This window comes from Pezoporus flaviventris, unplaced genomic scaffold (genome assembly GCF_033815535.1).
Source record: "Pezoporus flaviventris isolate CSIRO_AGI_PZ_B2104156 unplaced genomic scaffold, CSIRO_AGI_Pfla_v1 ptg000041l, whole genome shotgun sequence".
Lineage (NCBI taxonomy): Eukaryota > Metazoa > Chordata > Aves > Psittaciformes > Psittacidae > Pezoporus > Pezoporus flaviventris.
The window spans coordinates 9304588-9319198 of NW_026892589.1; the positions used below are offsets into that span (position 1 = coordinate 9304588).

Below are 14611 nucleotides of genomic sequence, written 5' to 3' on the forward strand. Positions count from 1 at the left end.
GCTAAAGAACTTCATGGTGACTGAAGAGCAGCTAAAAGCAACCTGAAGTTTATAGACCTAAGCATGGTAGAAGGTGCAGATGAAATAGCTGCATATGCAGATTAGCACATTTACATAACTTGCTGACAGCACCAGCCAGCTACTGCATTCTGCACAGGATGAAATAACCTTGGGTTTTAAGTCATTGCAGGTGATGTGACAAGGTTCACCTTCTGTGTAGCTCTGGCCATCAGGCAAGATCTCTAATCTAGTAAGTGTGCTGACTTGTTTTGTGAATATCACACCTGGAAGTGTTTGGTAAACTCTTAGTGTTGGGTTTACTGTAGGTACATTTAAAAACCTTTGTTTCACTGTGCATCTGTGTGAGTGTTCCAACATTAACGTATGGATATAGCTTGAAGACAATGTTCTGCAATTAAAAATCATATATAGGAGAGTCACAAAATGAATATCTGACAAAATGTGATGAGAAAAATAAGCTCTGAAAAAGTAGGAGGACAGCACAGAAATAAAAACCCCTTTTTATTTTCAGATAGACGTGCAAAACTGCTGTTAGCCCCATCAAGTGACAGTAGGTGATAGGCCGAGACGCCTCTTAGTTGCTTTATGCGAGGAACGAATGCTCCCATGCTCCCAGAAGATAATTCCAGTCTGATCTCCAGAACAGACAAGGTTTGGCCAAACTCCAAATTAATCTCTTTTTAAAAAATGCTTATTGCATATAATGTCAGAAAAAAAGTTTAACAAATCTCATTTCCCCTTTTAAGTTGTTCCATGATGAATATGGAAAGTGAAGACACAGGGGAGAAGTCCACAGCCCTTTACAGATCTGAGTCGATTATACATACATTATTTATATTGCAGACTGAGGTGAGATTTTGGGTTGTTGAGCACTGAATTTTTACAGTAGAGTGCAACGAAATTATTCAAACCAGGTGTTTCTGTAATTGCAGTGCACAAGGGACAGTGCTGGGAGCTGAACAGATCCCAAATTTACCCTTTCAGCTGAATGATGCAGTGGTTTAGTGTTAGTACACAAGGCAATAAAATAAATTGCATTGGAAAACAAGGCAGGCTGGCTGGCTCTAAACTGCTGAATTTTGATTGCACTTGGTGCCTTTATCTTTTGTTTGCATTCGTTTAGGCCTTTATACCAGTATATGATATGAAGAGATGAACCTGTCCATTAAAACTGAGGTAAAACTACTGGTAATGGCTAAAATTCAGTAACTACAACATGCCCTCTACTCTCATCATTGTCCTAATATGTAGCATTCAGCAAGTGATATATCGATACCCTGTCACAGGGTTATTTGCCTCCTTGCTCTGCATAAGGAGAAAGGAAAGCAACAAGGAAAGAAAAAATTGAAAAATCAAGTGTTCATAAATTGCAAAACATCAAGTAATGCTCTGCTTTAAGTACATTTTAATGCATTGCCACAAGGTATTTGCACATAGGCTAAGCTGCTTAATGCAAGTCTGATTTCTTCTAGAAATATAAAGCACAGATTTCCCCCATACCAATGTGGGTTATGTATGTGCACCCATTTTTCTAAAGAGAGCTGTATGTGAACTGCAGTATTGCAATGCCAGTGATGTCTTGGTCTTTTTAATAAGGCATTTATGGATATTTTCAGTGAAAATACTATCTCTTGTTGGAGTTTTTCATTTGATGCTTCAACTGGGTCTTTCTGACACAATGAGACCTCTGATTTTTGATACCTGTTTTATACAGCCTGTGTTTATCGTTCCCAAGTAATATTGGAAAGAGCAGAAAAGTACAGAGAAAGCAATCCATGAAATAGGTCTCTGGAAGACAAGAAAAGATCATTAAACCTTTTAAAGTTTGGCAAACTGAATCACAGATCTTACAAGATAGTGGCTAAGATGTCACCAAGCTTAAAAGTGAACAAAAATTAATTTAGCTGCTGCTGCTAATATGACTTTGGCTTATCTTTGAGATCCTTCTTGAATACCTTTAATTAATTGACACAATTTATTTGAAATTGGATTATCATGAGGTTTTTCTTTCCTGCCTATTTCAGAAAGATTTAATACAGTTGCTTGACAAAATCTACAGGACTACAGTAAATGAAATTACTGTTGAGGTGTGGAGGAAGAGTTGTTTTGTTCCTATGCATGAGATCCAGCTCCACAGAGGATTTTATCCTTTTTCAGAGCCAGGACAAAAGCTATGCAGGGTTTAGTTCTATTTAGATATCTGGCTCTTGCATATGATGTGATTTCAATGTGCTGAGTAAAAGGCATTTTGAGAAAATAGAAGTATGGGTTTTACGTGTGTGCTCCTTACTGGACTAAAAATTTCTCAACGGGTACCATGACTGAATGTGACAGGAGCTCTCTTCTCTCTTTCAACATGCTGAGGTCTTCAGACAGATTCAGTTGTTACACTGTGTATGCCATCAAATCCTGAAAATAATAATGCTGCGATGCTGCCCCATGTGGAACTTTAGCAGCTAGAAAGGAAGATGCAGCAGACTCTATGTAGTCTGAGAAAAAATTGGTTAAGTTTTATAAGTGGACAACCCTAATATACCGTACGGACTGTTCTAGGCTAACTGGATATTAACAGCTATACTCTCTTTTATTAGCATGACAAAAATACTATTTAATACTGCAGGGAAAATAGACTTCTATTGGCTGTGGGGAAAAATATGCAACCCTTGTTTCACCTATAAATTAATGTTCTCTCATAATTTTAAACAGTTTTCTTACAGTAACAAAGTAAAGTTTTACTTGTATAACAAAGTAAAAAACGTTCTTTCCATTCAGCATTTACTTGAGACATGGAGCACCAAAGGGCTCAGGGAATTGAACGTTGTCATTTGAAGGCTATTGCAAATGCAAGAGCTACCACTCCTGTCAATTAACTGTGTGGGGAATATGTTGTAGGTGCCCAAGTGTGGTACCTGCAAATGGCTGGTATGAACACTCCCCATTTCCCAGGGAGTATTCCTAGCCTGCATACAGCATGATTTGCAGTCTCTGCGTTGAACATCTTTGCTTTTGCTTGCTGGTGGGAAACTAAAAGTTCAGCTGAATGCTGTGTGCCTCAGCAGAGATATTAATTCTCCTCCAGAATCCTCATAAAACATTATGAAGACAGTCTTGCAGGCAGGCATTACCCTTGGGCTGCGGAGCTTGTGATGCTTGCTGTGCCTCAGTTCTTGCTGCTCACAGGAGCAGGTCACTGATGGGCATCTTCAGTCCTCCAAGTGCAGGAGGCAGCTGATGTTATCTCAGTGAAGGTCACTGATTTGATCCTAGAACAGGTGTTCAGATTCTAGGGATGCAGGAGCTACTAGGAAAGAGTATTAGCCTTTAATACGAGGGTGAAAGCTGTGTTTAAGAAACATCCACAGAATATGCAGAAAGTGCAAATGTGAGAAAACCCTTACAGAAGCCACAGCAATGCATATGACAGGTTAGGGATGTATGCTCAAGAGGCTACTGCATGGTCCAAATTCTATAAGCTGTATCTGTCAGATATCCAGAACCAATAAGGGAAGGCAAATCTAAGAAGCCTGAGGCGCTCAACAAACAAAGTTTATATCACAAAGCTTAGGAGCTGAGGGCCTGGCACAGTGCAAATATTCATTGCCTTTTTCTCACCTTGTTCTCTGGAAAAGCAGGGCAGAACAGTAGGCAAGGAATGTGTATATATGGGGGAATATTTAAAGGAGAACAAATAAGAAGCCAGGGGATGTGATTATTCACAAAAAAAAAAAAGAGAACCAAATAAAAACAGGAATAAAAGCTGTCACTTGGGGTGACAGATGGATGTCAAAGGAAATGTAACAGTGAAAGCAAATAATGCTTTCTACCTTGACAGTATCTCTCTCTTCTACTCTCAATCCAATTATAACATTTTTTCCTTTGTCTCACTGATCTTTTTATAATGAAGAAATAGTTCATCTGACTTAGCTGGTTCCCAAACACTGGTCGGAGTAGTGCTTCCAGCAAAATACTGAAAAATGTGCTTAATTTGAAATTTAGCTGTAATGGTGTTACTCATATGCTTAACATCAAGCATGCACTTAAGTGCTTTGCTAAATGAGGCCCAGTATTTACACTTTCAGGGGTTCCATATCCTAAAAAGAAATTAATGTGCTAACCACGTAACACATTAAGTTTGCATAGTATATGAAATACTACTGCAGGGATTTGACAGGCTAATTTCATTGTAAATAAGGAGGATTAATTCAAACCTCATTGGTATGATTGAAAAGATTCCTAGTGATTCCCATAGTTCATGCATATTGAACAGAAGAGTTAGATAAATGTTCCCTAGAAAAAGTGGGAGGTTCTTATAAGCTACAAAACAACAGATGTCTTTGCTCTATAGCAATCATTTCATTTGTGGTATTTCTGCAGTAGGACTCTGCCCATGATGATTTAAATGACAGCATCTGTGGAGGCCTTAAAAAGAGTCTTCACTGCATTAACTTTATGTGGCAATGTTACACCTGAACTGAGCCCATTTCCTGGGCAGAATTAGGTAAGACGTGGGCCTGGCACAAAGCACAACAGGAACATCAGTGGAACTCCAGTCACAAAATGCAGAACATACGTGGAGATGTTTATACAGTTCATTCTTGCTGGTTTTAGCTGCTGAGAAGGCTTTGTACGTAGTTTTTCTGTATGCTACACTGTTGCACTGGCCAGGGACTGCTTTATTTCTGGATTAGCTATCAACAAAATCTTGTAAGGAAGCTCTGGGGTATTATTTTTCTAAATAAAACAATAGCAATGAGGTAGGCAAATATAAGCTACAGTTACCGTGCATCTCTTGCAATCTTCAACATCTGAAGCTGTTACAAGGATACCCTTAGTTTGGTGTTTGTAATGAAGAGCCCATTATCTGTCTTTATTTTTCTCTTGAGTTCTGTTTTCACATGCACCTGATGGCTTTGCTGGGGATCTGAGCTGTGTTATACTTTGAAAAGCAGATCACAATTCTGAAATCAGTTCTCTCCTTATAGCAGTTAAGATGGCACTGGGAACAACATGAAATGGGAGAACTGGGGGAAGGAAATTTTTTTTCTATGTGGGAAACCCCTAAACAAACCAAAAAGCTTTTGTAATTGATCTGAGAATCACTGTTTTCTGAACTGAGCCAGCTTATCTCTAGAGAAGGGTTCACAGTGTTATTGCTTCCTCTGCCTCTTTACTCCTTCCTTGGTTTCTTTCTGTTAAGAAATTTTTAACATCTCTTTTCAATTCATTTCTAGTTCCTGAGACCTGAGTTGGTATTTTTATCTGTACAATACCCAGATTAATTCACAAAATGAGACCCACTGCATGTACGTAACTCAGCTGGCAAGGCTGTAAAAGCTGCAGGAAGATGATGAGGGCTTTGGCAATTGGTTATTTATTTGAGGCATTTGAAAATCCTAATGGCTCCATTAAGAATACAAATACTGTTCATCTGTTTGCTGCACAGTGTCACAGGGAAGTGCCTTTACAAAGAATTTAAACGAAGGATAGGGTAGTAACTGTGTCTTATTGGCTTGATTTTTACAAACCTCAATGCTGTTAGTCAGAGAGGATGGTGTTGTTAGGCCAGTTTAATTACATCCAGGACTGGAACTATAGTTTATGTGAAATCCTTCATTCATGAGAAGGCTGTGTGCTGGTGTATGTGCACTCAGTGTACACAGTCTGTTGAAACTCTTACTGGACAGAAACATGCTCCGAACTACCAGGCACTGTACTGACAAAACCTCCCTGCTCATCAGGAATAATGCTTCTTTCTGGACTCAGCCCAGGAGCTGACTGCTGTCAGCCCTCACAGATCACAGTGGGAGCTGCTGCTTTGGTACTGCTGGTGGGAGACAGCACCACTTCCCATGTACGGATGTGTTGTCTTTCAAGTTCTGTGCTGGAGCCCCACATTCTCTGCTTGCATTTTTGGTGATAATAACATTAATATGCAAACCATGCAGGTTGTGCTAAGTAGTTCCAGAGCTATTTACTAGCAGGCATATGTAACATCAGATGAGGCTTCTAAAAGTATTCTTTTAAAGTGAGTGTGCTTTTAAAAATACTGCCTATAATTCTGCTGCAGCTTTCTTGGTTTGTATATGTAGAACTGACAGAGTCATGTCGTTTGTTAGCTAAAACTGCCCTATTATGTATATTCTTCTTACTCCTCTGAAAAATCACAACTGTTGTATATTCCAAGGAGACACATTTTGGAAAAAACCAATAACATTTAAATTGTATTTTATTTTTAAAAGTGTTATATAGTGAGCTATATTTTTTCCATTTTAATTGGGAAACTTTTGTAGCAGAAAGTTGTAAACTACCAGGATTCCAAAACAACCATAAAATGCACAACATCTGAAGCCGTATTGCTGTAAATGAATCAGATACTGTAATCAAGCCTTTTTACACCTTAGAAATAGATAGGTAGCTAACTTACCTTCTTCCTCAGTTTTACATTCATTGGAGATCAACACTGGAAAATAAACTCTTCTTTGGATCACTTATATTCCTTCTGTCACAGACTGGATGTTCACATACACGTCATGGACATTGCCAGTTGTCACATGTGAAGGCTGACACACAACTGGGGAAAATGAAGATGAGATGAGGTGTGCATTGCAGACTGGCATGCAACCTCTGTGTTTGTGTGTGTATCTGCACAGCTATTTTCATTAGCCAACCAAGACATTTTTAGGTTTCAAATCTAGTAATCTCTGCAAGGTGCTGTAGAAATTATTTCTCCAGTTTTCTACTGAAATGTGTATTGTAATGGAGCGTGTTAATGGGTTATTTACAGCTGCTGGTTTTGCTGCACTTCAGAAACCAAAGCTACTGTTTAAAAATCTTCATCCAGGCATTGAAGCCTTGCCTTAGAGGCCCATTTAAAATACTTCTGCTTTTATTTTTTTTCCCCAGAAATTAATGTGTTAGATATGGAGTAACAAGCCAGAAAGAGCATTTATGACTATCTAGTCTGGCCTACTGCAATGTAAGCTGTAGATTTCACTCATAACTCTGATTCATGGATGTCCATAAAATAAATAATGTGACATCACTCAAATTCAGCTTAAGATGTTCTCAGTGCATATTACTTAGAAATGAAGGATTTCTTTGTGAAGATTAAAGTTAACATTTTCAAAGGGAGGAAGAGAAGCAGTTGGAAAGGAGGAAGCAAAGCAGCATTCACAGTATTCATTTACCATGTCAGTAATTCAGATTATCTGTGTGTATCAAGTAGCCCAAGAAGTCTGAGATCAATTGCTCTGCACATCTTTACAGGATGTAGCAGTAGGAAATTCCCTGTTTTTAACCTTCCAGATTTGAAGATCCAAATCCCTGCCAGCAATGGGAAAAGCAGCAACAGAAGATCCGTAAGGAATGATGAACACACGCCCCCCTCCCCCTTCTCTGTATTGTTTTCCCGCTGGCAGAGAAGTTTTTTCCTCTTCCAGACACACTTTGTTCAGATTGTTGGGTAAGAAAGACCAGACTTTTGTGCTAGCAGGAACAATCCAGTCTGAACGAGCACAGATAACAGCCCCGAATGACCCAGCCTCTTAACATCCATCCATTAATAAAACTATAGGAAACAGTGCTGTGTCAAAACAACAGCACTAAGTTGCTTTGCTGGATAAATCTGAATGAGAGAGGATGGACGCTGTTGGAAAACATGACAAGAATAAAAGGAAAGAGCTGTTTTCCTCCATCAACCATTTGATTTTGGGATTTACATTGTATTTCATCCACAGCTAATTAAGGTTAGCTCCAGTGGTAATCACTAGTTTCTGTGTTAACGAGAAAAGCAGTCATTAGGAATAAAATGATCCTTGTGGATCTATTAGGATTTGTAGCCCTAGCCCCTTTTCAGTCTGTTGGATAAAAAGAATATAACTAATGCAGTATGATACGTCTAATCCAATTGGACGACTTCTCTGGTTGTTTTCACTTAATTGATGTGTTAAAATATCTGCACTTACCATCTGCAGGAGGCACTGGAATGACTTGACATCATCAGAAACCCACACCTAGCTGGTGTTAAAAGATAGGCTGTAAGGCTGGCTATCAGGTAACCCTTGCTCCTGGGAATCTTCTTTGCTATTTGCATGGTTTTTTAGTAACAGAAGTCATAAGAAAAACCTTGAGATCAGAAACCACAATGCTGTATATATTTTGGAAGCCAAGTAAAACCCTAATCCTGAAATAAAACTTAACAGACATAGAAGAGGATATAAGGATAATTCATCTGTGCAGAGTGGAATCAAAGATTTTTCTGGTGTTTATTACCATCCTAACTTGGTTTTCACTAGAGAAAAAATGAACTTTTTCCTGTATTTGATTTGAATTAGAGCATTTTGGAAAGGCTGATGTACTTCCACTGGGACCAGTTCTGTGTTTCTCTAAGGAGAGTGGTGTGAACCATTCTGCCCATGTAAAGACCCATTTTTTCTAAAGCATCCATTTAATTTGGAAGCATAGGAACTTTGAAAGTACCATATAGATGGTTTTCCCATAAACGAACTTTTAACTAACAGAGAAAGTTCTGTTCTGGTAATTTTGGGGCCTTCCATCTGCACATGTACCCAAGTGTTCCTACTGTTTTTCCTATTAGCGCTTACTGGAAGCTTTGCTTGCCTGCAGCAGAAGTGTGTGTCCATTGTATACCCCTGCAGAGGAATAATGAGAAAAACCTTTTAAAATGGAATAACAGAATTAAGAAACAAATGCAACAGAGCTCAGTGGGAAACGAGGACATATGAGGATCCTCTCATAGCATAGAGAAAACAGAAGAAAGAAGGTTAACTAGGTTAAAAATCAATTTCTCTAATACAATATAAGAAATGCAATCTAAGCTTAATTTTCACCAAAGATTTGTTATGCACTTGGCAAGCAAATATGGATTTTTATGAGCATTCTGTTTCAATTTTATGTGCAAGTGACATTTGGCAGCACTAACTGAAATGCAGCATGACTTTCACAGTTATTTCTGTTCATTGTTTTGGTTGCTTGTCACCAACTTCTGGTTCTCTCTTCGGCTTTGCTTATGAACATTCTTAAAGACATGTTAACTCTTCAGTTGCCTCCGATTGCTGGTCTAATTTTTTGACTTACAAGAATGTAGATCTTATGGGACATGTATTTATTAATGCAATTTGAAACCTTGAGAAAAAAAAACACTTGAGTGGTTTTGATCAAATTCCCATCTGACCATTTGATGTCAATGAAAATGTCATGTTGGGTCCACATAAAAGCAACCTGTAGGAAGCCAGTGCTAAGCATTTATATTGGCATTGGGGGATTTATTTTGTCTTTTTAAGAATGATGTCTAAAATGATATGCACTGTGAAGATGAGGTAACTTTAAATGGGATTTATATACCCAGAGGGGCTGAACAGAGCTGCAGAGATATATTTATGGAAGTGGGGTCCAGGCAGTGTTAATGGCAAATGAAAGAGCTGTGACCCTCTTAGACTCTCATTATGTTCACACCATGACACAGAGTTGCCAGGAGTGTGGCAACTGAAATCACAGTATTCCTAAATGCAGTGAAATTCTTGCTCTTAATGACGAACCCAGGATTTCATCCGTTCTCTGTATTCATTAAAATCACTAAAATTCCCTTCCAAACAAATATGTAGAGAAAAGTGATCGTTTTGTTATGTTTTCATTTTTTCCTGGTTTAGCTTCTTCAGAAAGATGAGTGCTTAAAGGTGCAGTGTCTGGGCAGCTTCACAATGATGTCAAATCATACAATAGCTGAGTTAGTACACAGTGTACCGCTTGGGTAAAAACTGTGTTGTTTTCTCTGTGAGAGCAGGGGTTGTCGTTGTTTGACAGTCCAGAAAACCCCATGATGGTACTTCTGATTGAGGGATAGTAGAAACTCAGAATTCTTTGTTTCAGATTGGATGAAACTTGAGAGGATACATGATTTCTCTCTTTTATACATGAATAAAACCAGATTGTTATTTGATTGAGGTTTTACAGTGAGCTAGTAATGAAATTAAATGTCTAATACATTGAAATATGACTGTGAGTGTACTTTTCTATCTATATACATCCCCATAAAAAAGCAGGAGCTTACCAGAATCTTTTTAATGTCTTTCCTTAGAGAATCACTGAAAGACAGCCTGTGTGATCCATTATGGAGAGATCACAGACAGCCAAGACTTCTGGCCACTGATCATTTAAACTTGTAGTGTTCCGGGGAAATTAATCAGGTGCTTACATATCCCAGGCTAGCACACTGGTTTCTAAACCATTTCTTTTCTTTCCTGGGTCCTATTCTGCCTCCTACATAAATCAGTGTGAAAACTCCAGTTTGCTGCTATCAGATCTGTGCTGAGTGGATTTTAAGCTTTGAATTACGCATGCCTGTGAGCAAACATTGCCTTTCCCTCTGATGGCACCGTGTCAGTTGTAACAAGGCTCTAAGTGTCTGCCCAAACCTTGAGCCCCATCCCAGCCAAAATAAATCCTTTACAATGCTATTTCTCACTGTGTATAACATTATTCTCTAAAAAACTTCCAGTTTTGCTTCCACAGCCTAATTGGAGTTAAATGACTTGAATATTTACCTTTTTTTCTGTCACTGGAGGCAATTAAGAACTATGACTGAGTGTCACAAAATGATAAATGTTTCCTGGGTGAGAATTAGCAGAGTAGCCCAGCCTGCCTTCACCTCAGAGAGCATAGAAGTTCAGGGAGGGGGTTGTCATCAGTGACTTAGAAAAAAACAAGAGGAAATTGAAGCTGAATTTTGGTCTGGCAGACAGAGTCTAGACAGGTCTCCTGCATCAACAGAAAGATGAGATAAATATTAAAGAAATATTATTCAGCCTAAAACAAGATCTAGATGCAGCTGTTGGAAGCGGTGATTTTATTCAGAGGCTTGTAGAAGAGTTGTGTAGTTAACAGCATGCAGTGGAAGAGATATGATTCGTTTCACAATGAACCCCAAGTGCCAGGTATTTTATTACCCTTACACAGGGAGTTACTTCCAGAGGTAGTAAATTTTTCATTTAAGCATCCTTTGTTGGCTATAATCCCTTTGATTTCTTTCTTTAATTAAATCATAGTTTTTCTGGCTGTTTTTCCTTTGTTCTATTTAACCACTCACAATCTTTTAACAGTGATAGGCAGAGAACAAATAAATGCCTGGCAAATATACCTTGGCAGCAAAGCCAACCATAGTAAATCCTGTGACTTAAATACCAAGTTGTACTCTGAAGGATATTTATAGCATTTAGCCACCCCAGAAAACAGCTCTGAAAACTCTAATCTCTCCCAGAATCCCAGATTAGATACAGTAATATGATAGGAGAGAGATAGAGTGTTCAAGAATAGATTTTCTTCTGTATATTGAATCTTTGGTTAGTATCCTTCCTGGCAGCTTATACAATTTGAATGTGGCAGCAGTATTTCTGTAGGTACAGTCTCTGGGTGTAAGTTCTGTCTCATGTTTTATCTAATTATCATGTTTATCTAGTGTTGTTACCAGATAGCTTGTGTTCATTATGATTATTGTTTCTTTATCAGTAATGCTGTGTTGGGTTAATGCTGCTTCTGCAGGCAGAAGGAAAAAGATGGTTAATCTCAGAGCAACAAAGACACTAGTTGAACCATAATGTTAAAAATTAATTATGTATTTGGTATTGAATGTAGGATATAACTAACTTAAAAACCAAAGGCTCATCTGGTCATCTATCACCAGTCAGTGATGTGTATTCTCTGTGAAATGAAGTGTCCATCAGCACACGGATAATAAAATTCTGAATTTTGCATTCTGAATGAATTTGTAGTGGTTTTGACATTTATTTTGACAGAGAACAGTTAACTTAGAGTCAAGTTTTTAATCAATAGATGAACGATCATGTTCTTGTGAATTGTTTGCAAGCAATTAAAGGCATTTTGATTAAATTGTTTGCATGTTTTTAATGTTCTGTTATAAATGATTTTTTGGATGACTGATTTACTAGATCAGGTGTTTAAAGATTTGTAATCATACAATTTTTTGATTTTCACTGTAATGAGCGAGGGAGGGGGAATCATGCTTAGATCGTCAATGGTATGGAATACACCTTTGGCTTGTTTGGGTCAGGTGTCCTGTCCCTGCTTCTTTCCAGTGCTTCAGAAGAGCTTCTAGGCTTCAGGCTTCCTTGAAAACAAAGGTTTGCAGGGAATACCCACATTAGTGCCTTTTAAAATAATTTCCTTGTAACATGTTAAATTAAACTTTTTTTTTTTTTAAATTATCCATTGCCTCTAAACTGGTTTATATGATTGGAATTCATTATAACAAACAAAGTTATTTCTGCTATTTGGTTATTTAACTCGTAACTAGAACATCTGCTTCATGTAATAGGAAGGTTACAGCTGCATTAACTCGATTATACTATTAGTAATAACATGCTGTTGAGCAACGTGTACTGGTTAAAAAATAAAACCTAGCAGAAAGTATGACTTCAGTGGTTCTACAAATGCATCACACAACCTGAATTGTGTTGATTAAATTACATAGTAACTTTCAGATGAATAATGACATGGTATTACTCTTTTGAAGTATTTATGTTAACAAAGGGTAATCTCAGTCTTTGTACCCCAGAGGCAGAGCACCAGAAAACAGAGTGGTGTAAAAGGAGGTTAGACAGCTTCTCCCTGTCACATAATCTGCAGTTCATACTTACCTAGCCAGTGCTAACAGTCTGTCCCTAGCTGCCTTAGGAGCCCTTGTCTCCTCTCAGGATTGTGTTTTCTATTCCCTGTGGTTTAATCTGTCATAGCTACTGCTGCTCTGCTGCAAAGAATGTGTGTTGGCATTGGAGTTTCCTCTTTAGAAGATCATAAGTAACTCAATGATCTGTAAGAATAATTTACTTGACAGTTTTGATATAGTGCTTTGTAATTAGATGTTAGTTCAATTTTCAATTCAATTCAAGCAAAACTTGTCCTCCCCAAATCCTGTAGAAATGCATGAGCTAAAGACTTTGCTAAATGAGATAGCTCCCTTTACTGACAGTAAGATGAAACTCATGAGTTCAAATTGCATCTGTATTTCTATGGCCAGTAACTATTTATTATTTGATATCTTATGATAGTGTGACCTACCCTGTGAAAAATTGTGGCGGGAAGGGGACTGAATGGTTGGCTCTTATGAAATACTAATTTAGTCACCTCATAGGCGACTGGGTTAGGGGGAAGATGGGGTTTAAATAAATGAAATCTTGCTCAGTCTTGCAGTGAGAGAATATTCGGGTTGTCTTTTACCCCTTCCACAATATAAGGTGTGTGATCTGTATTTTGTCCCTTTAGATATTCCAGATATATCTGTTGGTACATTCAGAATGCTCAGATGCAATGATAATGGTTACCCTGAGACACATTTAAATAAGGTGATAAAATGAATTTCCACTTTAGCTCTACATTTAAAAGGCTGCAGTGTCAGTGTTATTCAAATCACTTCAAGCTGAAGAGTTGTGAGATGCTGTTTCTCATCTGTCTTCCTAAAAGAAAAAGTGGACTCTTCCATATATTTACCAGTAAAACTATTGCCAGTGAAACATATTTGATCAGCTGTCTTCCTACTAAGTGGTCTCTGATATCCCAAGATGCCTGGATAATTGCTTGGGGATAAAAGCAGAGTTTGTTGTTATTAAATAAACTTCAAAGAGTTATTTTGTGACTGACTCTGATTCTGCCACTTCATTATTAAATTTGCAAAAGAACTAAGCCATTATCTCCGGCACCTTGGAATGGCGCTGTATTTATTCACTTCACGTATTAACTTTGTTATTCCTCTACTTCATATGTGCCAAGTAAAATATCTATTAAGATTAGTTCTTAAAAAATATTGAAAGAATAGCTTTTTTAGGTACTTAATTGCTAACCAAGGAGTCCAGATAGTTCAGTTTTCAGTTTCTCTAGTCTCAAGTACTGACCTTCGGCAAATAACTTACTCTTGTAGTGTTTTCCAGCTGTAAAATGAGCATCTGCTTTCCAACACCTGCCTTCTATCTTGTAATGTACAAGTCTTATTTCTTTGCTGGATACAGCTTCAATTTTATAGTCTTTGATTCCTGAGGAGGTCTCCAGGCACCACTCCAATGCAAGTGATGGCCCTTGCTTTCTAGTGCCTGTTTCATTTAAAATTATTTGAAGGGTTGGCAGAGGGCACAGAGTTCAAGTCAGAAAGGATCAGGGAGGAAGGAAGAGGTGGGTAGAGATGCAGGTTTTACCAGGCCTCATCTTACGGCAGCGGTATTTTCCCTTTTATCCTTTCACCTCTATTTACCAGGACTAGCTGCAGATGCAGTTACAACCAAGCCATGACCTTTTACAACAACGCTCATAAGGGTGAGTGTGAAATCAAGGTAGTGAGTGGAAATAGCTAACTCCAGTAGTTGAGATTGAGGGGCTAATTACCGTAGGTAATAGAAAAATGTCCTGCTGAAACATAAGACTTTTTTTTTGTCATGGAGAAACAGCTTTGCTATCAGTTCTGTTTGAGTAAGTAAGTGAAATGAAATAAAGGTGATGTCTTGGATCTGGATTAAATTCATAAATGAAGAGAAAAAACCTACTTTATGTTATGCAAAGCATATGTGAC

The 14611-nt window shown here is 38.0% G+C and overlaps 1 long non-coding RNA gene across 1 annotated transcript; it reads left to right on the forward strand.

Annotated features, from left to right (window-relative positions):
- Positions 1–644: 644 nt before the first annotated feature.
- LOC133275878 (uncharacterized) lies at positions 645–7406 on the forward strand. The gene is made up of 4 exons (XR_009745717.1): positions 645–870; positions 5760–5880; positions 6475–6617; positions 7327–7406. It is a non-coding gene; the product is annotated as an uncharacterized LOC133275878 (long non-coding RNA).
- Positions 7407–14611: the final 7205 nt, after the last annotated feature.